Source organism: Bison bison, unplaced genomic scaffold (genome assembly GCF_000754665.1).
Source record: "Bison bison bison isolate TAMUID 2011002044 unplaced genomic scaffold, Bison_UMD1.0 scf7180017864307, whole genome shotgun sequence".
In the NCBI taxonomy this organism is placed as follows: Eukaryota; Metazoa; Chordata; class Mammalia; order Artiodactyla; family Bovidae; genus Bison; species Bison bison.
Genome location: NW_011494879.1, coordinates 7,907,139 through 7,935,088, shown reverse-complemented (window position 1 = coordinate 7,935,088; position 27,950 = coordinate 7,907,139).

Sequence of the window (27,950 nt, the reverse complement as noted above, 5' to 3'; positions counted from 1 at the left end):
GCTGCAACCCCCCAGCTCACCCCTCCTGGTTGCCACACATATTGAGTCTATTTAATAGAAAATATTCTGTAAATGCCAAACTAAAACCATAATATGTTATGGACTCAATGTTTGTGCCCCCACCCCTGAATTTATATATTGAAATCCCGCCCCTCACCACTGTGATAGTATTAGGATCTGGGACCTTTGGGAGATAATTAGGTCATAAAGCTGGGGTCCTTGTGAGTGAGGTAAATGCTCTTATAAGCGGAAGCCCAGAGAATTCTTTTGCCCCTTTTCTTCTGCCATGTGAGGACACAAGAGGTTAACTGGCTGTGTGCAACCAGGAAGAGGGCACCTCTTGCCAGACCCCAACCCTGCTGGCACTCTGATCTGGCCTCCAGAACTGTAAGGAAACAAATGTTGTTCAAAAGCCAATCACTCTATGGTACTTTGTTACAGCAGCAAGAACTGACTAATATCAGGGCAAGCAACTTTCCCAATTATTTCTATTCATTGTCTTTAAATTCAAATAGAAACTGAGCATAATTTCAAAATCTTTGACAAATAACTTGTCAAAGACAGGTACGATTCTTGACAACTTCTTCATGAAAATGGTTAGGGGCAGAGTCAAGTTTCAGGATCACTGTCCCTTGCTTGGTTCCAAAGGCAAGTCATGGCACTTGGAGTGATGTCAGTTACTGCACTCCCTCCCTTTGATGGACAAGATCTTGGAGCTGACTAACACTGTAGTAGCAAAAGCAATCTACAGATTTTGAGAATCTAGAGCAGGAGGAATTGTCCTGGTCTCTGTTGATAAGACATTCACCAGCCATGTGGAAACACTTTTGCTTGCTCAACCACCATACCTCTGAAATCTTTTAAAATTCCAAGCTATGTCTTGCCACATAGTAAACATGGATTCAGCAAACCATCCTCTGTAGCATCCTCATATCACAGTGGAAAGGGCGTCAGGGGTTCTGAATTTGCAAACCAGGAGGAGCAGCACTTCATCAGGGCTTTGGGAAGGTCCCTGAGGAAGGGGAGGTATTCCTGCTTTTCTTTCTTCCCTTCTGTGTAAGCTCCCCAAACACTTATTTCAGACACCTGGATAATCTACTTCCACGTTGCATTTAATGCAGATCACATTAAATTTTCTTGTTGGAAGAACTTGAGAGGAGGGAGAGGACCAAAGCAAATCAGACCTGTGGGGGTGGGCAGTTCCTGGAGATGATAACCATTCAGACTGAGGGTGAGTATTACATGTTGATGAAAGGAAGTAGCCATGCTTGCTAAGGAGTGTTTCCTTATGCTGCTGTGTTTATTTAAGGCTTGCTGGTCCTAACATAGATGTTTTCAAAAAATGTGCCTCTTTCCACCAGCAGTTCCTCTTCCTATAATAACTTTCCCACCTATACCTGCACAGCTAATTTCTTCTCATGCCTGAATTTCAGCTCGAATGTCATCTCAGGAAGCCTCACTCATTCCATGTCTCCGGTCCCTGCCTTGTGTACACCTTATGTATACCTCTATCAAGTGGAACTATAACTGTCCTACCAGATACCAACTACTTCAGGGAATGGCTCTGACTTATTTCTGTGACCCTCGGGAGCCAGCATGGCACCTGGAAAAGAGTATTCACCCAGAAATTATTAAATGAATAAATGAGTGGATGAATAGCGTGTGTTAGTTGCTCAGTCATGTCTGACTCTTTGCGACCCAATGCACTGTAGCCCACCAGACTCTTTTGTCCATGGGATTCTCCAGGCAAGAATACTGGAGTGGGTTGCCATTCCCTTCTCCAGGGGATCTTCCTGATCCCGGGATTGGACCCCCATCTCCTGCCTTGCAGGCAGATTCTTTACTATCTGAGCCACCAGGGAAACCTGAGTGGATGAATAAAGGATCACAACTGAAAAGTTATTACTAAGCACATTTTTCTGGTGAATAGAATGAATCCATACTAGCTTTGTACAGCTTATTCAAATTTTTGGTATCACAATGTCTAGGGTTTTCTAAATCTTCATGAGATGAAGAGTCAAGAGCCTGACCTGCATTAGAAATAGTAGATGGAATCATCAGCTCCCTAATAGAATTAAGAATTAAGATGTGAATAAATTCCTTCTCAGTCTGACACTATGTACTTGGAATTTTAAAATTATTTTGAAATATAGTATATATAAAAGAGTATGTGTTATGTTTATGTATGATTTAAAGTGCAATACTTGTATAAAGAATAGTAACAAAAAACCTCATGAACCTCCTACCTAGCTTAAGAAATAATGGACTATGGTCTTTACCAACCTGGAGATGAAATGTGAACATATGGTTATGTTTTCATTATAAGCACAGCTTGTGAAAAATTTACGTTGTGTTTAGAGAACATGATTAACATTAGCAAAATATATAATCATTTAAGATTAGGACTTGAAGAGCCTATTTAAGGCTCTGGTAATCTCCGTGATACTTTTTGTATCTCATGCTTTTTCTCCTTGCTTTCATGGTGTTGGATTCCTCTCAGTTGTGTGCACGTGTGTGTGTTTAAATCACTAGTCCCGCATTTTCCCTGAGCTGTATACCTGCACATATCTAATTATCTGGTAGACATCTATATTCCCTTCTCCAGGGGATCCTCTTGATCCAGGAATTGAAGCCAGGTCTCCCACATTGCAGGCAGATCCTTTACTGTCTGAGTCACCAGGGAAGCCTCTATGGATGGCACAGGTTCTCAAACTCAATGGAACTAAAAACTACAGTGCGTGAATTCTCTCCTATACATCTTATAAGCTAATCTTTCCCTTTCCCAGGCCAGTCATTAACTCTCCCACACTATACATTTGGTGCTATCATGACTTTTTTTTCTCTTTTAACACTGCACTGTAAAATGACACTCTCATAACCAGCTTTTCTATTCATTGTTTCTTTCATTCTAAGATACTGTACACAAAATTCCCAGGATTTTTTCAAAAAACAAATCTCTATTCAGCCACTTCTTTGTTTAAACGATAAGCAGACAAATACATTGATGCTCCTCTGCAACCTGTGATCTGAAGAGACCAGGGTCCTAAGGTGTTAACTCAGGAGCCATCAGAACAGAAATCCCGTGAGCAAAGGTACAGTTTCCTAACCTCAGACTCCACAGTCACCCAAGAATGTTTACCTGGGTCTTGGTACCAGAGAAAGCAGTGAGGAAGAGACGCTCTTCTGCATGGGAAGGAAGGACCATGGCTGGTGAGCACCATGGACTTATCACTGGGTCGCCCCCACCACGTTCCAATGGGTATATATTTGCTGGTATACTCCTTTTCTTTGTTCTAGAAAATCTAGCCTCAGTCTTAGATGAAATGTTCAGAACCTTCTCCATGCTCAAATTTAGCAGAAGTCTATTCACTTTGCATGCTTGAAAGAACTTAGAGGTACCAAACAGACTCTGCAAAGAAGTCAAAGTATTTTTGAGGGGCTTTGTGTGAATTTTTTATTTATAATTATATGATTAAACTGTGACTGCCATAACCAATTTGACCCCAGTTACAAGTAAAAACACCTGTAGTGGCCCCTTGGACTTTTAGAAGCTTCTACAGGTTACTGAAAAGTTTCACATACCCCAGCTACATATATGCCTCTAAGGGAAGAAGGACCCCGATGACTGTCTCTGTTTAGTAGAGTTTCCAAAAGAAAATGTGAGGCTTCCATCAGGTAAGCTTTTTGGCCAGTGCTGCTCTGCTGGCTTGCCAGACAGACCAGATGGGAAGCCAGACGTCTTGAAGTTTTGTGGCTCTTGACTGGATCTGCTCTTCACCACTTGGTATCATGCTGTGGTTTTTGTTTCTTTTTTCGAACACAGTGGATCCTGTTGTCTCCCAGTCTTGCATTTTATTCAAGACACAATTGTATTAGGAGGGGTGAGGGTTGGTAAAAACCTGGGTTTAAGTCATACTCTTTTTTTTTTCCCCAAGTCATAAGAGTAATTCTAGAGCTAAAGCAAAAATAATCATTTTTTTTTTCTTTTTTTAAATTTATTTTTGGCTGCACTGGGCCTTTGTTGCTGTGTGTGGGCTTTCTCTGGTTGCAGTGAGTGGGGTCTCTTCAGTGGTGGTGCACAGGCTTCTAACTGTGGTGGCTCATCTGGTGGGAAAGCACGTGCTCTCGGGCACGTGGGCTTCAGTACTTGTGACACATGGGCGGAGTTGCCCTAAGGCATGTAGAGTCTTCTTGGATGAGGGATCAAACCCATGTTTCCTGCATTGGCAAGCAGATCCTTAACCACTGGACCATTGGGGAAGTCCAATAGTCAACTTTAGATTCAGAATACATGCCAGGTCATCATCAACTCTAAAGGCGCCCTGCTACGTATTTGCTATCTGGCACCGGATGATCTATTTCATATCCCTGAACTTCAGTGTTCTCATCTCTAAAAGAGACATGACGCAGTCTGCATCTAGGGCTGTGGTGAGCATCGCACAGGACACTGTGATGGCAGGTGTGAGCACCATCTGTGTTATACATGCCAGTTACTAGCACTGTGATGGCAACTCCCCAGCAATGCACCCAGAGTGAGCATCACTCAGCTTGTGCCTGATTGCCAGGCTCCTGCTTTCTGTCTGGGCCATATTCAGGAGAAGTCAATGCCTTGAAAGAGGACTCCATGTGATACCACCTCTGGGTCTGCCATATTTAGATGGCCCACAATTAAACTTAAACTGAAGCATTATTGAGGGATTATTTTGCTCAGTAAATGTAATTAAAAGCCAACTCTGAATGGTTTTCTAATTACAAATATAACTTAGTTTGATTCAACAACTATTTGCTGAACATTAGATATTATGTGTATCAAAATTTTAAAAGGGCAAAGTTTCTGAGGTCAGGAAGATAAACACATAAATAATATCTTAACAGTGTGATAAATACTAAGTGTACAAGCAAAGGGCTATAAGGACCCAGAGGAGAACAGTATAAGCACCTCTGCTTGGTCAGTGGATGAATTTAGTGGAAACCACATGGAAGAGACAGCATTGGACTAGGACCCTGGAAGAAGAGATCATGTTTCCCAGGTAGAAAAGTGGGGGGGAACTTATAGGCAGAGATAACAGCACCTAAAATGACAACCATGATGCCTTGATTGGTTCTGGTTGTCACTCCTTACTACCCATTTCACTTTGGGTAAATTACTAGACCTATTATTTAGTTTCCTTATGTGGAAATCTATTCTAATAATATCTACCAAAAAGGTCTTGATAGAGATAACATGATATTATGGAATTTCACTAATGGCATGCTGGGTATACAGAAGATACTTCGTACATTTCAGACTCATTCATGGGACACAAAGAACTTGACGAGGGCAGCACAGTTCAGCATCCTAATGAAGGCCCCCAAAGTTCACATCCCTGGGAAACAGTGTGGGTGCTGGGCTAACTATGGAGACCGTGAGAGTGTGGCCATGGCCATGTTTTGCTGTTGTGTGTCTGTTTCTCATTAAGGCCATCAAACTGAATTACTGCGTCCTCTCCCCAGAGGACTATCCCGTGTTCTTGCCACTAAGGACTGTCACATTTCCCAGAGCCAAGATTATGGATTCAACCACTGGAGTGGTCATAACTTTCTCAGCAAACACATCAGCTGTGACAGTGTTGGTGTCACTGGCCGCACAGTTGGGAAAGCTCTCCAGTGAACAGTCATCCACCTGGGTTAAGGTTTCACGTGACTGTGGTTTATGCTGGGCTTTCCTGGTGGTTCAGATGGTAAAGAATTCACCTGTAATGCAGGAGACCTGGGTTCAGTCCCTGGATAGGGAAGATCCCCTGGAGAAGGGAATGGGTACCCACTCCTATATTCTGGCCTGGAGAATTCCATGGACAGAGGAGCCTGAAAGGCTACAGACCATGGAGTTGCAAAGAATCGGACATGACTGAGTGACTTTCACTTAATGGTTATGTTAGTGAAGTCAAAGTCCCAGAGGAATGAATTATGCATAACTGTTTCCAAATAGTTTGTCCAAACTTCTATCCTAGACTCACCCTTCCCCTCAACTGACCTTTGTCCTGTGTACTCAGTTCATGACTGTAGCCCCGACCCCACAATAACCATCCAGGAGAAAACAGATGAAATAAACACCTCCCATCAGGTACCTGATGGAAAATAGCAAACTGCTCGTGTTCCCTGCACAGTTAGCTTTATTTTTAAGTTCTCCTGCGCAGTAAGAGAGCCACAGCATAAACTTCCCAAACTCACAGTATTAAGTTACTGTTAATAGCGCTGCCTTCAGACAACTGCACTGTGGACTGACCCTCGGGTTTGTGGTTTTGTTTTTAAACTCCAAGCTCAGGTCGGGAGCAATAAGGTTAGCCACCTGAAACAACAACATTGGCCTAATCTAGAATGATCTATTTCCCCAGCAAAGATTGGTTTCTGTGTTATTTTTATTTTTCAAGGGAGTTAACATTTAACTGGCACATTAGCCCTGTCCATCTCCCTGAATAGGTCTGTCTGTTTCAGCATGTTCTCCCACCCCGCCACGGAGCCCCGCTTTCCTCGAGATTCAGGAAGCTCTAAATATTAATGAGGGCCAAAGACCCATGCACTTGGTGACTCCTTCTCCACCACCCACTCCATTAAACACAATTTCCGAAGGCATTTCACAGCTTGGAAAACTGATCGGAAAAAGTGTGGCACCGTTACCATTGTGCAGGATGCTATTTTTGAAAATGTCACTTACGCAGAAGGAACCTGTGGCCTGATGGGTGTCCTGCAGGGAGTTAATACGAAGCAGCTCAGAAGATTTGTAGAAAAAAGTGGTGTTCACGGTGTGGACCCTTGGTCAGCACCATCCCCCTGCGTGAGAAATGTGTTAGAAATGCAAAGGTAACAGATTTGCTGAGTCAGAAATTCATCGGAAACTATAGGAAAAGCCAGCTATCCCATGTCTTGACAACCAAGCACTGGGGTGGACCTTGTCTGCCTGTCTTGTTAGAACCATCATAATAAGCGTTAGACAAACACAAGGGTCCTTCAGGGACTTTAGGATTGGGGCTTTACACAGTCCTGGATTCTATACCAGTTCTGCCATTGATTAGCTGTTTATCTTAGGCGTGTTTTGTCATGTATCTCAACCTCGCTGTCTTCATTTGTCAAAAGGTGAGAGTAATATAATCTGCTCTGTTTAATTCCTTGAGTTAATTATTACTTATGGTGTTCATCATACATTGAATAAATATTGGTAAGGGGCTTTAAAACCTTGAGAGTGCCTCACATGGTGTCAAAGCCTTACTGCAAAGATTTCCTAGTTATGAGCCTCACATGCTGTGTTGGGACATCTGAAACACAGGACAATCTGAGCACAGTGCAATATCCGTATGTCTTGTCCATGACACAACAAAAAGCGTGCACCTCAAGTCCTTCTTAGAGGCACACATGAAGGCAGTGTTTCAGTGGAACCTAAGGAGACTTGGAAGATGATATAAATAAGCACGTGCTTCCTGGAGGCACGAGAGAGCCAGGTGAGCTCACTAACGGCAGAGCTGAAAGCATCTAGAGCAAGAAGCATGCATGAGTGTGTATAAAGGCCCGCATGTGTGTGCGCGAGCCTGTGTATTCGTGTGTAAAAGAGAGAAAGAGAGAGAGAGAAAACAGGAGATAAAGGGAGGGGTAGAGAAGGGAAAGAGATACACAGAGACACGACAACAGATAAAGCCTGAAACTGAGAGACAGAGAGACTGAGCAAGAGAGAAATAGGTCAGGGAAAGGAGGAGGAAGGAGAGGAGGTGGCGGGGGATAAAGTAAGAAGGCAGAAACATTTTTATGGCATTTTACAGTTTTCACACGATTTTCAGCAATGGCACCACCCTGTTCCTACCTGCAGGATATTTTACCAAATGCTTCACTCCACCCAGCCCTGCTACAAAGCCCTGCTGAGTTGACACAGGAGGAATCTGAGGCCCAGGGGACAGAGTTACCTCTCTAATGGGTTCTGGCATGAGAAGAGGCTAAAGCAGGGGCCTGAGGGCTGGCCACAGGGCTGAGGACAAGCAGAGGGCACTTGGTGCCCAGGCCTCCCTCTAAGGACTGCCTGCCAGGCTCCAGGCCACCTGAACCAGGACGGGTCAGGGCACATGCAAGAAGTCAAGGGGAGGTTTTCTTTCTTGCCCTCCATCTGCATGTATTCTTATTGAAACAATAATATAGCAGTGAAGCTACCTGAATTAAAAAATCCTCCGTACTGCCATCACCTTCAATAGATAACATTTTTGCACAACTTCCTTTTACCTCTTTTCCACAGCTGGTTTTCACACAGTGGTAATCGTAGCACAGACATCCTTTTGCCCCATTGCTTTTGCCTTTATTACAGTGTGCTAAACAAAGCGACTTGTTGCCATGGTGTTTCCACAATGTTCATTTTAATAGCTACATAATATTTTATTCAAGGAACACACCATAAATTATTGAACCATTTCTCTGTTGTTTTCGCAGTGAAGTTCCTACTTTGCGATAAAATATTCATGTAAATATATATAATAATTCACTCCATTTGTACTATGCCTTTCAGTACTTGGCTCACGCATATGTCGTCTTACAGTTCGATAGAATTTGGAAGGTAAGTCCACTGTTTTTAATAGGATGCTTGTGGTTATCTTAAGACATTCCAGCAAACATTCCGAATGCTGTGATCTTCTATTTATACCCCTCTAGTCAAACACGCCAACACTGGGCTCCCTTTTATGGATTTTTGTGCACTTGGGCTCTTTCCCCCCACTCCTTCTCTGTTCCCACTCTACACTAATTTAGTCTGGGATGGGGAGGAGAGAGACAGCAGTGGTCTAACTTCATTCCCCGCCCCCCTCTCCAAAAAAAAGAGGGGGTGGGGAAAGAAACTTACTGCTTGAGATTTTTTTCTAATCCAACCATTTAATGAGTTAGATTGCCAGAGTTTTCTTTCTCTCTTCCTCCCTAAGCCTTTTCTCTTCTTGCTGTAATAATTGTCCAGCTCATCCCTTCCTTTTTAAATTTAGTACTTGATTTCATCCCTCAGATAAGTATGCGCCTCAGCAATGTTCCCTTCTGTTCTCATTATTAATGGGTTTGGGGACACTTGGGAGCTTCTGGCAGAAAAGATCACAGCAGACCAGCACGGAAGGTAATTATGCAGCCAGCAATGGGGGCCTCCTTCCTTATTTTGGTCACCATTAAATAAGCATGTTGGCAGCCCACTGTTTAACCCTTTCTTTTGAAAATATACACGCATACATTAAGTGCAGTGCCCTCACCTCTAGCTTCATTTAATTTTACTGTCAATAATATTACCTTTTCAAGGCTTGGATCTAATATCTTCTTACTGGATGTTATTTATTATATTTAGAGCATGCTTCAACTTGCTTTTTGAAAGAAATGGAAAATATGTGAGTGAATTTCTACATGATTGAATATGCATAGATTTGAAAAAAAATTACAAAAGGACATTCTCAGATGTGCCACATCCGTTCTAAAGCCATTTGCGCAGAGGGTCATAGCAATTATTACTCATGTTACCCAGACCCTAGTCTATGGTATACTGGTTGGAAGTCCCATTTCTGATACTCACTCCCTGGAAATGGGATTCCCTAAGGGAGGATCAGCTATCCCAGTCTTTGGAATCACTACTAAAAAATCTACCTTAAATGTCAACTTCATGTTGAATACAAAGGGACTGATACTTTTTATGCCTCCTAACTAGAGGAGGGATGGCAGAATTGAGGATTTTATTTTCTCATTTAGGCAGTAGACTGGCTGGTTATTTACCAATTTTACTTCCTTTTTTTCCTGAACACACAGCAAGGAGGCATTTCCAGTGGAGCTCTGGCTGGTACTCTGTGTGCACAAATGATGCCGCCTTCATCCTAGTCCCCAGACCACTGCTGGACTACGTATCATTTCTTACGCTCTTTCTGTCTTTTCCAGCTTCATACAGATGGCTCTTGTAACTGTTTTGGAAAACATGTACTGAAGACAGCAGACCAGGTTTCAGAAAGTCCTCTCTACTAACGAGGAACATAAATTTGGAGATTTATGTGAACCAAAAAATAAATTTCTATCATGTTGCTCCATTTGTTCTCTTTCTGTTTGTTACAAGTAGTGCTACTCTAAACAGACACACACACACACACACCATCATCACAATAGCTTAAATGAGTCTCTTCATGAATCCTAGATAATTTATTATCATTTTTATTCAAATTCAGGCCCATCTGTTGGTGTAAGAAGCTGCATAAATGCTTTTTAGGACCTAAAGTGCAAAATTTGAGTTACTTATTTCAGGTTCTGATACTAATTGCTCACGGTATTTTTTTTTCTTTTGAATGATTGTATAAGCACCATTATATACAGTAAAGGGAAGAGGCCTGTAGGCTTTTCAATGCTTTTCCATCTTCCCAAGGGCCCTTTAAAATGATCATTTAAAATACAAGACAATTCAATGAAATGATGTGATGCTTTCCATGAACTCAAGGAACCAATGAGAATAGAGTTTTATATGAGATTTGCAAGCAAATGAACGCTTCCCAGAGTCAGAACAATGCATTTTAATTGAATTATTGCATTGACCATGCATCCTATTTTCTTTCAGTTTTCACTATGTCTCTCTGGCAAGTTCAGCCAAAGCATTCTTCTTCTTCTTTTTTTTTTTTTTTTTGAGTTACAAGTCTGGCTTTTAAAAATGTGTATTTCTAGTTTGACATAGCATGACCTTTTCTTTCATTTGTCATGCATAAATGTAGCAGTTTATTTTCTTTGGAATCACCATATAAATCCTCGTTTTTTGCCTGTGCTGGTGGTGTGCGTGCACACACATACTCACCCGTGTATCTGTGGTGAGGAATTCTGTGAGTGTGATGCTTTCCCCATGAGTGCAGAGAATGGCTGATGGGAGTTGATGAGGTGTGTATTTTCCTCAGGGTTGCCGACCACCAAAAGATGCTGGGAGAGGGGAGGCAGTGAATTTGTGGGTGTTGAGCTGCTGGATATTCTGGATGCAAATGTTTTAAAATTTACAGTTTAATAAAACCCAGCTGACACTGAGTCTTTTTTGTAAATCATGTTTATGAGATATGAGTCAGTGATGACATGTCCTTAAGCTATTCCAGTGAAAGGAAAGCCTCTCAGAAAAGCGACCGTTGGTTTTGTGGGAAACGTGGCCAAGCATGTTGCTCTAGGCTCCTTTCTTCATTTCAGTGAAACCAGGACATCTTCAGAGTAAGTTCCAAGCTGGATTTTTTTTTTTTTCCTGTTAGAAAGTGAAGTCACCAGTTTTGTTTTTCCATCACCATTCTGACCGTCTGAACTGTCAAAGCAAGGACTTGACGGTGAGCCATCATCTTGAGGATGAAGCGAGTGCTGTAGTCAGTGGGTCTTTATGTAGGTGTTTTTGTTTGTTTGTTTGTTTTTTGAAGCATTTGAAAGTCTTTCCTGAAAGTGGTTCTGCATCATATGAAAGAAGGTGCCTTTGTCAAAATGTAAAGACACTTGCCTTGCACCACCGTCTAATTCCTGCCATCAAAGGTGATGCCATGGTCCTTTAATGGTTTTATTGTGCTGGAAATATCTATGCAATTATGAGGAAAAGAAAATGGTAAACTATCCCCACATTCTTCAAATAAGCTGAGCATTTCACTGGAAGAAAAGTACTGTAGGCATTGCACCTTGAGGAAGAGAATACACCCTCTATACATTGAAACCCTTGTTTTTAGTTTTTACTGCTGCTAAGTTGCTTCAGTCGTTTCCGACTCTGTGAGACCCCATAGACGGCAGCCCACCAGGCTCTGCCATCCCTGGGATTCTCCAGGCAAGAACACTGGAGTGGGTTGCCATTGCCCTCTCCATTGTGTGAAAGTGAAAAGTGAAAGTGAAGTCGCTCAGTCGAGTCTGACTTGTAGCGACCCCATGGACTGCAGCCCACCAGGCTCCTCCATCCATGGGATTTTCTAGGCAAGAGTACTGGAGTGGCTTGCCATTGCCTTCTCCGTTTTAGTTTTTAAAAATCTCTTAATTTCCTTAGGAACTGGAAACAAAATTAGTTTTCTCTTTGGATCTGAAAATATAGAGTGATAAACACAACATAGGCATATGACAATCAATGATGTTCAAATAGGGTCTCTTTAAAAAAAATTGACCTGTGTATTATAGGGTCAAACTTCATTCATTTGCAACTTAACTTTTGTCATGATTAACTTCCCTGGTGGCTCAGTGGCAAAGAATCCACCTGCCAGTGCAGGAAATGCAGATTCAATTCCTGATCTGGGAAGACCCCCCCCGGAGAAGGAAATGCCAACGCCGCCAGTGTTCTTGCCTGGGAAATCCTACGCGCAGAGGAGTTTGATGGGCTGCAGTCCATGAGGTCGCAAAAAGTCAAACACAGCTTAGTAACTGAACAACAACAACATCAAAAGATTGCATATAGCATCACACTAACAGGCTAACCAGCACTAGAACAATAGGATTCAAGGGATCAAACATATCATCAATAATCATGCCTAGAATCAAGGTTTTAAAAAGGTAGAGATATTTTCAGGAAGTAGATTGAAACCCCTTAACCAATTAAGCTGGGTACAATTCCTGGATGGGGAAGATCCTCTGGAGAAGGGAATGGCAACCCACTCCAATATTCTTGCCTGGACAACTCCAAGGACAGTGGAGTCTGGGGAGCTACTGTCCATGGGGTTGCAAAAAAGTAGGACACAGCTGAGCAACTAACACTTTCCTCTAACCAATTAAATTGACTCATATTTTCTTTTTCACATTTGTGCAAGTGGTATAAACTTAAAAACAATGTCTCACATGTCTAAAAACTCCTTGTGATAAATATAAAATACAAATTTTCTGTGATACAAAACATTGTGCCACAGTTAAATCACCAGAAAATAACTAAATGCTTTTTCTTTTTTAGGTGTACTTAAATTTGGAACATTGGATTTTTCAAAGTACGGTAGTAAGCAAAGAAAGAACAGGGTGAGTAATCATTTAAAAAGTGTGAAAGGTGTTTTTAAACAAAGTTTACATAGTTCATACCATGCATAGGTCACAGTGATCGGATTAAAATACACAAAAGTTGTGTAAAAAACAATAGAAAGAACTTTGCATAGAAGTGAGACTGTGGATAAATAGTTTTAATAGAATGACAATAATGAGTACTTTGCAAAAGGCCCTTTTTATTGAACTATAGTTGATTTACAATTTTGTGTTAGTTTCAGGTATACAGCAAAATGATTCCTATATATATGAATATATATATGCATATATAAGTGTGTATATATTTTGTAAAGGGCCTTCTAAGATGTACTAGGTGAATACAAAGTTGAGTTCAGTTCAATCACTCAGTCATGTCCAACTCTTTGCAACCCCATGGACTGCAGCACACCAGGATTCCCTGTACATTACCAACAACCTGGAGCCTGCTCAAACTCATGTCCATAGATTCAGTGATGCCATCCAACCATCTCATCCTCTGTCATCCCCTTCTCTTACTACCTTCAATCTTTCCCAGCATCAGGGTCTTTTCCAATGAGTCAGGTCTTCACATCAGGTAGCCAAAGTATTGGAGTTTCAGCTTCAGCATCAGTCCTTCCAATGAATATTCAGAACTGATTTCCTTTAGGATTGACTAGTTGGATCTCCTTGCAGTCCAAGAGGCTCTAAAGAGACTTCTTCAACACCACAGTTCAAAAGGATCAATTCTTTGGCACTCACCTTTCTTTATAGTCCAACTCTCACATCTGGACATGACTACCAGAAAAACCACAGCTTTGACTAGATGGACCTTTGTTGCCAAAGTAGTGTCTCTGCTTTTCAATATGCTGTCTAAGTTGATCATAACTTTTCTTCCAAGGAGCAAGTGTCTTAACTTCATGACTGTAGTTACCATCTGCAGTGACTTTGGAGCGCCCCAGAACAAAGTCTCACTGTTTCCATTGTTTCCCCATCTATTTGCCATGAAGTGATGGGACCGGACGCCATCATCTTAGTTTTCTGAATGTTGAGCTTTAAGCCAACTTTTTCACTCTCCTCTTTCACTTTCTTCAAGAAGCTCTTTAGTTCTTCTTCACTTTCTTCCATAAGGGTGGTGTCAGCATATTGAAAAGCAGAGACATTACTTTGGCAACAAAGGTCCATCTAGTCAAAGCTGTGGTTTTTCTGGTAGTCATGTACAGATGTGAGAGTTAGACTATAAAGAAAGGTGAGTGCCAAAGAATTGATCCTTTTGAACTGTGGTGTTGAAGAAGTCTCTTTAGAGCCTCTTGAGCTGCAAGGAGATCCAACTAGTCAGTCCTAAAGGAAATCAGTTCTGAATATTCATTGGAAGGACTGATGCTGAAGCTGAATCTCCAATACTTTGGGTACCTGATGTGAAGACCTGACTCACTGGAAAAGACCCTGATGCTGGGAAAGATTGAAGGTAGTAGGAGGAGAAGGGGATGACAGAGGATGAGATGGTTGGATGGCATCACTGACTTGATGGACATAAGTTTGTGCAAATTCCAGGAGTTGGTAATGTACAGGGAATCCTGGTGTGCTGCAGTCCATGGGGTTGCAAAGACTTGGATACGACTGAGTGACTGAATTGAATGGAACTGTGGTCCATGTGGTCAGTTTGATTAGTTTTCTGTGATCGTGGTTTTCGTTCTGTCTGCCCTCTGAAGGATATGGATAAGAGGCTTATGGAAGCTTTCTAATGGGAGAAACTGACTGAGGGGGAAACTGGGTTTTGTTCTGATGGGTGGGGCCATGCCCAGTAAATCTGTTATCCAATTTTCTGTTGATGGGCAGGGCTGTGTTCCCTCCGTTTTTTGACCTGAGACCAAACTATAGTGGAGGTAATGAAGATAATGGTGACCTCCTTCAAAAGGTCCCATGCATGCACTGCTACATTCAGTGCCCCCAACCCTGCAGCAGGCTGCCACCGACCCACTTCTCTGCCAGAGACTCCTGGGCACCCACGGGCAAGTCTGGGTTAGTCTCTTGTGGGGTCACTGCTCCTTTCTCCTGGGTCCTGATCTGCATAAGGTTTTGTTTGTGCCCTCCAAGAGTCTGTTTCCCCAGTCCTGTGAACATTCTGTCAGCTCTATGTTGGGGTTAATGGTGACCTCCTTCAAGAGGGTTTGTGTCATACCCAGGTCTGCTGCACCCAGTGACCCTGCCCCTTCTGCAGGCCACTGCTGACCCATGCCTTCGCAGAAGACACTCAAGCACAGTTCTGGCTCAGTCTCTGGGTCCTGGTATGCACAAGGTTTGTTTGAGCCCTCTGACCATCTCTAGCCAGTTTGATTCTAAAAGCAATTTTGCCCCTACTACCATCTTTTGGGGGCTTCTCCTTTGCCCTTGGATGTGGATTATCTTTTTTTGGTGGGATCTAATATTCTTCAGTCGATGGTCATTCTGCAGCAAGTTGTAGTTTTGGAGTTCTCTGACTTGATAAATGATTGTCATTTGAACTCAGTAGAGCCTGCAGGTAGAATTTTGACAGACACAGATGGTGGAAGAGGTATGAAGGAGAAAGGATTATCTTTACTGGTGTGTTCAGTCAATGATAAATGAAGTGAAGTGGAAGTGTTAATCTCTCAGTCATGTCTAACTCTTTGCAGTCCCATGGACTGTAGCTTACCAGGTTCCTCTGTCCATGGAAATCTCCAGGCAAGAATACTGGAGTGGGTTGCCATTCCCTTCTCTAGAGGATCTTCCTGACCCATGGAAGGAATGAGGATAAGAAGGAGTCAAGTCAGAACCTTCTCTGGGAGATCTTTGTCTGCTTTGAAATGGTTTGCAGACAGCTTTGCAACAATAGCAACAAGTGCTAATCAGTGGTGGAATCGTATCCTGTGTGACTGGAATAAACATAATTACAAGTACCATGCACATGGTACACACACAGAGGCTTATGATGGAAAAATTACTAAAATTCAGAAGAACTTATTCTATGTCTTTTAAAAGCAAAAAGTGGTGGAAAGAGAACAGAATTGTTTCTCAGCTACAGTTGAGTTCAGTCCTGATGGTGTGACACTAAGCAAGTGGCTTAATGAGTCTCTCTGAGCCTTGCAGCTTCCCTGGTGGCTCAAACTATAAAGAATCTGCCTGTAATGTGGAAGACCAAGGTTTGATCCCTGGGTGGGGAAGATCCCCTGGAGAAGGAAATGGCAAATCACTTCAGTAGTCTTGCCTGCAGAATTCCATGGAGAGAGGAGCCTGGCAGACTACAGTCCACAGTGCTGCAAGAATTGGACATGACTGAGCGACTAACACTTTCACTTTCTGAGCCTTATTTCGTTTATCACTCTGTTATCTCTGTTGTGCTATTTTTTGGAAAGAAAGTGCCTCTAAGCAAAAGCATGGGGTTGTTCCAGGTGCCTTATGATGTGCAAGCACTCTGCTCATCACAGCCTTCCAGCAAACACCTTGAAGCTCACATATCACAGGAGAGTGGGGTCAGCCAGGGGTCAGTGAGCACTTAAGAGTTTTGGCAAAAGGAAAAGGAGGCTCCTTGGATGGATAGACCTGACTTCAGCTTGAGAAGTGTATGTTTGACCTGAGGCCAGTCACTTGCTTTCTCTGATCCTCTCAGATCTTTCATCTGCAAAAGAATGGTAATAGGATGATTATCTGGATTAAATCAATGTATGATATCTGCAACTATTAGGTCTCCAACATTAGTGTCTCTCTGGCCAGATATTCCTGCAACTGTGGGGAGGTTTCTCTGTCAGTCTCCATGATAAGCTGGGGCTCACCCTTGCCTGCAGCGCTGAGGATGTTCTGAGGTTATCTCATTCATCAGAGATAGCTGCTGGGAGCTGACCTTCATCTTTAACTGTCAGTTTCCTCTGAACAGTTATCCCTCAGAACATCACAGTTCACGTAAGCTACGGCCAAACTGGAGGGACACTGCCCACCCAGCCACATGGAGTGTGACGCTTGATTGTATCTCTCGATTCAGAAGCTCTTTGTTGGCAATTAATGAAATTTAACTGGTAGGAACATGAAGAAGAAAGGAAAAGAAACACACAGGCACACACACTGCATTCCTCCTCTAATCTGCTCCAAGGGAACATCTTCCAGAGAAGGAACTGAATGTTCTGTCTCAGCATCAGTTAAAGTCATCAGGCACTCCTGAAGGATATTCTGTTTTGATCCTTGAACACCTTCTAGTAAAAGTGATGGATTCCATTAAACCTCCAGCCAGATTTTGGTACCATGTCTTCATGCTGACTGGCCATGGACAGCTCAGCTCTGGTGACAAAGCCCTTCCATCATATAGCCCCCAAGAAGAAACAGCATTTCAAGCCTGTCCATTTGCATGCATCTGACTGAAGTCAGATTTAAAGTCTTATCTCTGATTTTCTTCTTTCAGGAAGCTGTCCTGGACCTCCCATCTCTCCCCAGTGATTCATTTCAGCATCCCCAGCTGATTCTGTGGATTAGTGGTTCATTCTCCTTTTGAATCGAGGCTCTTGAAGTTGAAAATTATCTGTGCCAAATTCAGATGCCTTGGACAGAGGTTTGTTTTTTGTGGATCTGGACCACTGCATGCTCTCTGTCATCTGTCAATGTGATGCCATATTTCAGTGGTTCAAACAACAACAACTAATGTTTCCATTTATTTCATTCAGCAAACTGTGATGAGAGCTTACTGGGTATGATTCTGTGCTAAGCTGTGTAGTAGGTCAGGACAACAGGGACAATGCTAACTATATATATATCCCTTACCCTAGAAGAGATGATATTTTAAGCCCTGTGACTAGTGATGGAGATCCAATAGAGTCTGTGTCCTACCCTGAGCTTACTGCACAATGAGGACATAACGAGAGGCAACTAAATAAGCAAATGTGGTAAGTGCCACAGCAGGGGATGTGTTCTAAGACCACGTAGCAACTTGTGGATTTAATCTATAGAGTCCACGAATGAAAACTGGGAGGGTTGACATTTAAGCTGAGACTTCAAATAAGTCAGCACACCAAAGGAAGTGGTCAAACATATTTTAAGAACAGGGAACAATGTGTGAAGGACGGAAGGTAAGAGAGAGCTTGAGATGATTATGAAGCTGAGCTGGATAAGCCGGATGGTAGGGAGGGAAGAAATGATGGTAATATCTGAGGTTAAAGGACTAGCAAGGGGCCAGAGCATGAAGATCCTTACAAATGATGAAGATCCTTTGAAAGGCTTTAATCAAGACATTATCTCGTTTATGCTTTAGAAAGATTTATCTGGTTAGTATGTGGAGAATGAGTTGAAGGGAGGGCAAAGAGTGGTATGTGTATGTGGTAGCCTGGGCAAGAGAAAAAAGTGGCCAGATAGGCTGGTGCTTTCCAAGACACAAGAGAGAAGGGAGAGATGGGGAATAGTTAGGAGACAGAGGCAATCAGATTTTGTGATTCAGTATAGGTAGTGACTGAGATCCAAGTAAAATATGCAGGCATGATGTCACTGATAGATGTGAACTTGAATTAGATGGAATGGACACTAGTCTTCTGGTATCACCACTCTGGAGACAGCCTCAATCCAAGCTGTCTAGTGCAAGAATACCATGCTATCTTGGAACACATGGTTCTTTCTCCTGGTTGCACTTTCAATCCCTGGTTGGGGAACTGAGATCCCACATGCCATGTGGCACAGCTGAAAAAAAAAAAAAATCTGTAAGAACAGATGACACATGAATAATTTGGACAAGCAGTTTAAACTCTCTGAATTACAATTTTCTTATGTTTAAAGTAAGACTAATAATGATATAAATGTATAAACATTGATAATTATTCTCATTAGGGTGTTAGTTGGAGTGTGTCTATATGAAAAAAATAAGATTCTCATCCGCTAGTGTTATGGCTGCCCAAAATACAAAGCTGAAAATGTGTATTTGATAAGATGTATGAAAACAGCTGATAGGAAGTGTTAATCCATTAAAGTCCAAGGCATTGGACTACTTCATGTCCAGAGATAGTCTATCCTATGCATGTTCTCTTTAATTCAAAGGTAGATCTATGCATTTCCTCTTTTATTCAGCCCTGACCTCTAGGTTCTAAGGATGTGCTGTAGACATACTTCCTCTTGGCTTTCAAAATGTGTATCTAGTACATAAATCTCTCTGCATAGCATAAGGCTGACTGAAATTGGGTCCTTGAACATAGAGATCTAAGATTTCCTGACCCTTCAGTTGATAAACTATTTTAAAGTGATGAGAAAACAATCTGAGTTTTGAGAAAAATCAGATTCCCAGTGAGGAGTTTTTGTTTTGTTTTTGGGTGTTTTTTTTAGCATAAAAAATATTGTCTGTCCACTGACTCTTTGATACCAGATCTTGTCACTGATATAAACAAAGTGACATTCACTTAAGAGTTTAGACATGTGCTATCCAATAGGGTCACCACTAGTACCCAGTTACTTAATGTAACATTAAATAAAATGAGAAATTCACTCCTTCAATAACACTAGACCCAATGCAAGTGCTCGACAGACACATGTGACGAACTGTTGCCTTACTGTACTGTGCCAGTGGAGGACATATTCAGGGGCTTACCGAGTTGGCTCAGTGGCAAAGCATCCGCCTACAGTGCGGGAGCTGCGGGAGACGTGAGTTCAATCCCTGTGTCAGGAAGATCCCTTGGAGGAGGGCACGACAACCCACTCCAGTATTCTTGCCTGGGAAATTGCATGGACAGAGGAGACTGGCAGGTGGCCGTCCATAGGGTCACAAAAGAGTCGGACACAACTAAAGCGACTCGGCATGGCATGGCATAGGGACAATTTCATCACAGCAGAGAGTCCTTTTTGAAAGCACAGATTTACGCTAAAACATGAAGCCATAAGAAATCATGGAGAGAGTAATTTTTAAAGTAGTGACATCGTGTCTATAACATGTATTCCCCTTTTAATCCAGTTTATTTGGGCTCACTTATAAAATAATGCCACTGAAACTGGACTCTGGTCCATAACTTACCAAAATGTCTTGGGGAAATTGCCTAAACCTTTTGTAATTCTTGGATTTGATTTATAAATAATGGAAAAGAAAATATATACTTACTCAATGCAATAGTGAAAATGAGAGTCATTTATTAAAACTGTTTCTTCACTTGACCATATATGAAAGATAACAACTGTTTTCTTTCAATTGCCCCAAACCTAAGCACATAGAAAATATTCAGTAATAAAGCACTGAATCCATAAATTCAATGAATGAATAAGTAATGCATAAGTACACAAATATAGTCATTAGGTTAATAAGAGCATATTCTGTGCCAGGTATAAAGCTTTACAGTGGAACTATAGAATAAAAATAAGAGTTTCAGCTTCAAGCAGCTTATAATATGCCTGGAAACAAACAAACAAACAAAAAACAGATAATCAAAATAGTTGAGATGAGTCATGATAGAGGTGCCAAAGTGAAGTTGCTCAGTCATGTCTGACTCTTTGCAACCCATGGACTGTAGCCCACCAGGCTCCTCTGTCCATGGGATTCTCCAGGCAAGAGTACTGGAGTGAGTTGCCGTTTCCTTCTCTAGGGGATCTTCCAGACCCAGGGATCAAACCCAGGTCTCCAGCATTGCAGGCAGATGCTTTAACCTCTGAGCCACCAGGGCAGGTGCCAAAGGGGTATCTTACTCAGCCTTGGAAAATATGTTGGAGGGTGGACAGGGTATCACAGAGAAATGATGTTTACTTTTGATCTGAAGTGTGAATAGATTTTTTGAAGTTGCAAATGTGAGGAGGGCAAGGCATAAGAGGACCAACCATCCTAGTTTGCACAAGACTGTATCAGTTTTAACACTGAAGGTGCTGCAACCCAGCGAATCCTTTAAATCCAGGCATTCAGAGCTGATTGATCAACATGAAGCATAAGCACAAAAACTACCTTTCAGATTTCCAGGTAGAGGTTAGAGAAGAAGCAAAGACAGCAAGGGAGCAGCTCCATGAACTCACGCAGGGAACACTGGTATGTAAGATGGAGTAAGTCATCTAGCTGATGTTCCCTCTGGAAATGATGACAAAAACACAAACAAGTTCCAAAATCCCACATATTTTAGGTGTCAAAAAGCTGCAGAGAAGGTAGGAACTAAAAGTGTTAAAATTCCAGAAAACAGAGGGTCGTTTAGAAGAGAGATGATGATGACAGCTGTCCTTCCCTCCTGGCTGTGCCGGGGTGTTGCAGGCTCTGGGAGTGAGTAAGGAGCTATCCTTGGCTCTTGTGTAGGACATAAGCCTACAACTGAACCCAGACATTAGAGCTATCAGAGAAAAGCTTTCAAATATCTATGATTAGTATTTAAAGAGAGTAAAAAAGGTAACAAAATAATAGAGAATTTCACCAAAAAAAGGGGGGGATTTATAGTAGAGAACGAAGGGGTCATTTAGAAATGGAAACATGCAATGTTAGAACTTCAGTGGATGGGCTTGACAGCAGATTAGGCACAACAGAATATATAATTGAGGACCGGAGGGCCAGGTCAACAGAAAATACCCACCTCAAGTGGAGAGGAGAGAGAGAGAAAGCAAAATAAGTAAAAATAAAATAGAATAAGAGTGTAAGAGACAGTGGGGCATGATCAGAAACTTTCACATATGTGTAACTGAAGTCCTAGAAGCATAAATGGAAACAAGCCAGAGAAATAGTTGAAGAGGTAATGACTGGAAATTTTCCAAAACTGATGGAAGACACGAATCCAAATATTCAGGTAGCTCAATGAACCTCATGCAAGATAACTGCAAAGATAATGTATAGTCACCTAGAGTTTCATACCAATAAAAGTATCCCTCCAACACAAGGATGAAATAAACAGTTTTTCTGATACACAAAACTGGAGGAGATTTATCACCTGAAAGAAGGAAAATTGTTCTCAATAGAAATATGAAAATGTTTGAAGGAATGATGAAGACTGTTGAGGGTGAATGTGGAAGTAGATGAGTCAATATTGACTGTAAAAAATACAGTAGCTGGGCTGCCCTGGAATTTAAATGCAAAGGCCTAGGAGTTATTAACATACAAGGCAGGAGTAGAGAGGAAGTGAGAGAGTTGTTAAGTTTCCAGCAGTACTTTGGGAGTAGGAAAAGTCATCTTTTGCATGAGATTGCAATATGGCAAGATGCATAGAGTAATACTAGGATAGTCACTAAAAGAATATTAGAGAGTACATAATTAAGGTGACAAGATAAAGAATAAACCAATTTCTATTAGGTAGATGTGGTAAACTGTAGATTCACGAATATTTCTGCTAGAAATGAGAATGAGAATCGGGGGACTTCCCTTTTGGTCCAACGGTTAAGACTTCACCTTCTGTATGCAGGAGATGTAGGTTCGATCCCTGATTAGGGAACTGAGATTCCACATGCCTTGCGGCCAAAAAACAAAACAAAAGAAAAACATAAAACAGAGGCAATACTGTAGCAAATTCAGTAAAGATTTAAAAAAGGGTTCACCTCACCAAAAAAAACCTAAAAAAAATAAAAAGAAATGAGATTAGGGAAGCTGCACTCTATGAAGACAAATGAAGAAATTCACGTAGTTGTGTAAACACATTAATGGAAGCTGTAGGCGTAGAAAATCAACTGGCTCCCACTGATAGTCCATTAAGCAAAGTGTTTCTCGCTTCAGCAACCCAGGATAACCTTACAGTTCAAGTTAAAGTTGCCAATTACTCTCAAGTCAAAAGATCTTTATTTCGGCTATAATCACAGCCGAATTATTATGAACTCCTTCTTTCAGGTGATAAATCTCCTCCAGTTTTGTGTATCAGAAAAACTGTTTATTTCATCCTTGTGTTGGAGGGATACTTTTATTGGTATGAAACTCTAGGTGACTATGCATTATCTTTGCAGATCACAGCCAGAATAAAATCCATATTCCCTCAGGATAAGCTGAAAAGTGTAACAGGGAATATAGAATCTGTGAAAAATTCACAAGGTAAAAAATTAGAGATGGGAATATGGGAGAATGTTTCCAGATCTGATGACTGGTCATTCTAACTTTTTTTTTTCTTCCCCCCTTTCCCCAAAGTCACGTTCTGAGGAATCATCGCATGACATTTCCTCTCTGGAAATTCCTCACCTGGCTCATAAATTCACTGATGACTCAGTGAGGTTGAGAACATGAAATCCTCTAAGGTTAGACTCATGGTTTCCTTTCAGGCTCATTTAGTCTTTCATTGCAAAACCAATGCATCTGCTAACCACAGGGACATGGCTGGCGCGCACTGGAGACAAAAAAGCTCAGTGTCATTGCTGCTGAGACACGGCTGGGGACCAGGAGGCACCGTTAACGTGGGAGGGTGAACGATGATGAAGCATCACTTCTGTGGCTTCTGAGGAGTGTTCCTCCTGCAAAAAGAATAGAGTCCTCCCACCAGACCATTTCTCTGTATTTACTTGGCCAGCAGTCAAGGGCAGACTTTCTTGAAATTAGTACAATGTGTACTTATCAATGATTTAAAAGGCAGCATAAGGACCCCCTACCAAAAAAAGGCACCCTCACTGCCATACCAAGTGTAGTCGCTCAGTCGTGTCTGACCCTTTGAGACCCCACGGACTGTAGGCCACCAGGCTCCTCTGTCCATGGGATTCTCCAGGCAAGAATACTGGAGTGGGTTGCCATTTCCTTCTCCAGGGGATCTTCCCAACCCAGGGATCGAACCTGGGTCTTCCGCATCACAGGCAGATGCTTTACCCTCTGAGCCACCAGGGAAGCCCAAACTAGAATATCCCAAACCCTTTCATTTGCCATTCTAACTTAAATAGCCTGAAGGTCTTAGATTAATGTAACCTGCAAATGTATTCTTGGGTAGGGCAGTGTAAATAGGACCTCTCAAAATAAAAGCAGCCCACTGGGGAATTCAATGAAGTAAGGCTCCTTTGGAATTAAATTGCTCAAGTATCATATCCTCATGTCTTCCAGTCTTGCAGACTCTGATCAAGGCCCCATCTCTAGCTGCTCTCCCAGGGTCTTGGAGTAATATTCTAGTGTATGTGCTGTCTACTTATTTGCCTCCCTTAGCAGATTATGAACTCCTTGAAGGCAATGACTTTATACAAATCTCTGAATATGTGGGTTCAGGATCTGACATTACAGCAGTACTTTGACGATGGCTTAGGGAAAAAGAGAGAGAGAGAAAGGATGAGGGAGAGAAAGGAAACTTTGGATGAATCAGTACGTGCCCTTAGCTAATGTCCCAACATAGAAGTTTTCACTTATTTTTAAGTCAAGAGGAAAGCAAGAACCAATGAGTACAGTGATCAGAAAGTGAGTTTAGAAAACCAATGTTTGGATTATCACTCAGCTTCTCCTCCTCCAATGCTATAAGGCAAGAATTTGAAATTATTAATTTGCCATTCAAATTTTTGCAGTCTGAGTTCAAATTAGGAATTCAAATTCAATCCAAAATATGAATCTCCTGCCATTCCCCACCATCAAACCCCTAAAACAACACCAAAATAAAAATTCTCGTTATTTTCTGGTCCCTGTGATGGACACAACATTTTGCTTCTGCCTATGAAATATTTCCCAAATGGCATATTGGTAAAGAATCTGCCCACCAGTGCAGGAGACACAGGAGATTCAAGTTTGATTCCTGGGTTGGGAAGGTCTCCTGGAGGAGGGAATGGCAACCCACTTCAGTATACTTGCCTGAAAAATTCCATGGACAGAGGAGCCTGGTGGGCTGCAACCTATGGGGTCACAAAGAGTTGGACATGACTGAACACATACATGCACACTCACAGTGTGTTCTCATTGGGAATCATTCCTTATCCTTCGAATTTTACCTTAAAAAATGCTTCCAGCTTGAAAGCTTCCCCAGGCACAATTACTTTCATTCCCACTGTATTCACATTACTCTTTGTGTCCAAATTTATTACAATACTTGTCAACCTCATTTTTAATGCGTTAGCATCGAAGCTTCTTTCCTAGGCAGTGTGTAAGCTCTTATAGCACCAATCCTGTGTTTCATTTATTTCTAGATCTCCAGTGTCTAGGACGTTGGTGGCCCCTAACGCAAAGCAGGCACTTGGTAAAATGTTGACTCAAGAAATATTTAACAAAGATGATCTCAGACAGATTCCCCTCAATACTAGAGAAATCTGACTGAGGACACTGAATAGCAAGAAAGGTGCCGGGCCCTCACTGCACTGAGATGGACCCACCACCTCTGTGGGATAGGAAGTGTCTGCAGAACTTGCAAGCCACCAAAGGTGGTAATAAGCAAGGCTCTGTGTGTGTGTGTGTGTGTGTGTGTGTGTGTGTGCTCAGTTGTGTCTGACTCCTTGCAGCCCTATGGACTGTAGCCTACTAGGCTCCTCTGTTCATGGGATTTCCCAGGTAAGCATCCTGGAGTGGGTTGCTATTTCCTCCTCTAGGGGATCTTCCCAACCCAGGGGTCGAACCCACATCTCCTGTGTCTCCTGCATTGGCAGGTGGATTCTTCACCACTGTGCCAATTAGCAAGATTAGCAGAAGGAAAAAAAAATCATAGGAATCTGATTCATTACCTTGAAGTTGTTACTTAATGTTGCTTCAGCACTGAGTCCTGAAAAGGACTTTGTAATAGTCATTAGAATAATTGTGTTGAAATCCTAGCTCAGATCCCTACCTGATATACTGGGAAATCAAGATGACTATGACAGAAACTATCCAATGTTTATTAAAATCACCCAAAGCAATGTGTCCTTCCTCCTGAGCCCACTGTTAGGGTACCTGTCCCAATGCCCTTCCACCAGATATGACTGTAAGCCTGGGTTCTGACTGATGTACTCCTCAGCAGAAGTTTTATTTTCCGCTTTCAAGCCTGAATCACTCAAATCTTTCATGGGATCCTCCACATACTGCTTCTTCCATCACCTGCTAGACAGGGATGACTGAAGACTCCAAGGTCTAGGGGGTTACAGACCATTACAGAGGAGGAGTCAGCATCTCTGAACACATGGAGAAGAACCCACTCTTCCTTCCTACTGCCAGCCCCCATCAGAGTAGGGTAAGAATGATAAAGAGCTCACACCTCAGTAGCTTTCTGTGTTCAAGGTTCTTCTTATAATTATTTGCCTGCCACACTGACCAATACAATGGTCCAGCTTGTCTCTTATCTGATGAATGGGATTCTAATTCCTGTACTGCCCGCTTCCCAGGGTTAATGTAGAGATTAGCATAAGGTTTTGTCAACCATAACATCCTTAACCCATCTGAGTTTATTGTTGCTTTTTCTTACTGGAACTTGGGCAAGGAAAGGAAATCATTTCAGAGGAATTGTTTCATGGTGGGAGACCACTCTGGAAAGCGTAGATCTTGTCCAGAATGAGTTGGAAGAATCTTTTATTTTAATGAACACTTGAGCTGAATAGTCTATGATGGAGTAGAGTTGTCTCTCAAATTTATTCAGTTTGGCCTTGAGGTCTGGTAAAGTTGTTCTAGAAAATGACCCTCAGTCCTCTGGGCATTTGCTACTCTATGTGTGATCCTGGGTGATGTATACTTTCTTTGTGCCTTAATGTCATTATCCATCTAATGAGGGGTTGAGCCAGAGACCTTCTGTGCCTCTTGGTCTTGCTAACCCTCCGTGGAAGTGGCTGTCTGTCTGTCATGGACGTGTTTGAGGGCAGTGCAGTTGATTTGGAAGATGTCATGAAGGAGATTCCAACCTCGGGGAGGATTGCCTGACCTGTTGTCCTGAAAGTCTTTTTCAAGCCAAAGATTTTTGAGATGGCTTTATGACAAGGAGGATTATGAGTCAGACTCTTTTCTGGTTCTATTTCAGGAAACTCGTGGGAGGCAGTGTGCTGTTGTGGAAGAGAAAAAGGGCACTGGAGTCACCCAGACCTGGGTATGAAATTTGACTCGAAAATTCACCAACAGTGTAAGATGGAAACATTTGGCTGACTCCCTGAGCCTCAGTTCCCTTCTCTGTCAAATGGGTGCAAGAGCACCCACTCCCAGGTCGTGCTGGGTGCTCACAAGGGTGGCATGAGAAAGCACTCGAATACTGTCTTGCACTAAGAGCACACAACGCATTCATTCTGGAACACACTTCTCAGGAATATGCAGCACGTTTCCTGAAACTTTCACAGATTCTGAAGGTGGGGTGAGCACCATCGTTTCTCTAACTTAGTAAATTGACCTTTGTTGGTACTTCTATAGTACATGGACATGTTTGTTTTCATGGTTTAAAGCGACCAAGTGTATTATTTAGAGAAATGTATTTCGAGTATTCCAACACAGCCTTGGCTTCCTCAAGGACATTAGAAAAATAATATCCACCATCAGTGTTTTGGGAAAGTTAAATAAACCATGACATAAAATATCAAGTTCTTGTAATGTCAGTAGGATTCAAATTCATTTCTTCTTTTAGAGATCAAACAGTTATCATTCAGTTACAGTATGCCCCACTGTGTGTGCTATGGCAGAATTCAGCAGTAGATGAATCAGAGCTATGACTATAGCTAGCATTTATCAGTTATTTACTACGGACCAGGCACTGGGCTAAGTGCAAGTACTTAATATAGACCAGGCCCAGGACTAAGTTATATATTGTGTATATATATATAGCTGTGTGTGTATATATATATCACTGTATACATATGTATAACTATGTACATATGTATATATATGTATACATGCTATATATGTATAATATGCACACATATATGCATTGTTATTGCGACCCCATGGACTGCAGCCCACTATCCTCTGTCCTCTGTCCATGAGATTTTCCAGGCAAGGATATTGGAGTGGGGTTGCCATTTCCTTCTCCAGGGGATCTTCCCAACCCAGGGATTGAACTCGGGTCTCCTGCACTGCAGGCAGATTCTTCACGGACTGAGCTACAAGGGAAGCCATGTATTGTGTATATGTACATATAAAACAATGCATATATATAAAACCGATTCACTTTGCCGTGCACTTGAAGCTAACACAACACTGTAAATCAACTATATTCCAATTTAAAACGAGAAATTTGTATTCAACAAATCTTAACTTGTGCGGGGTCCCCTCAATA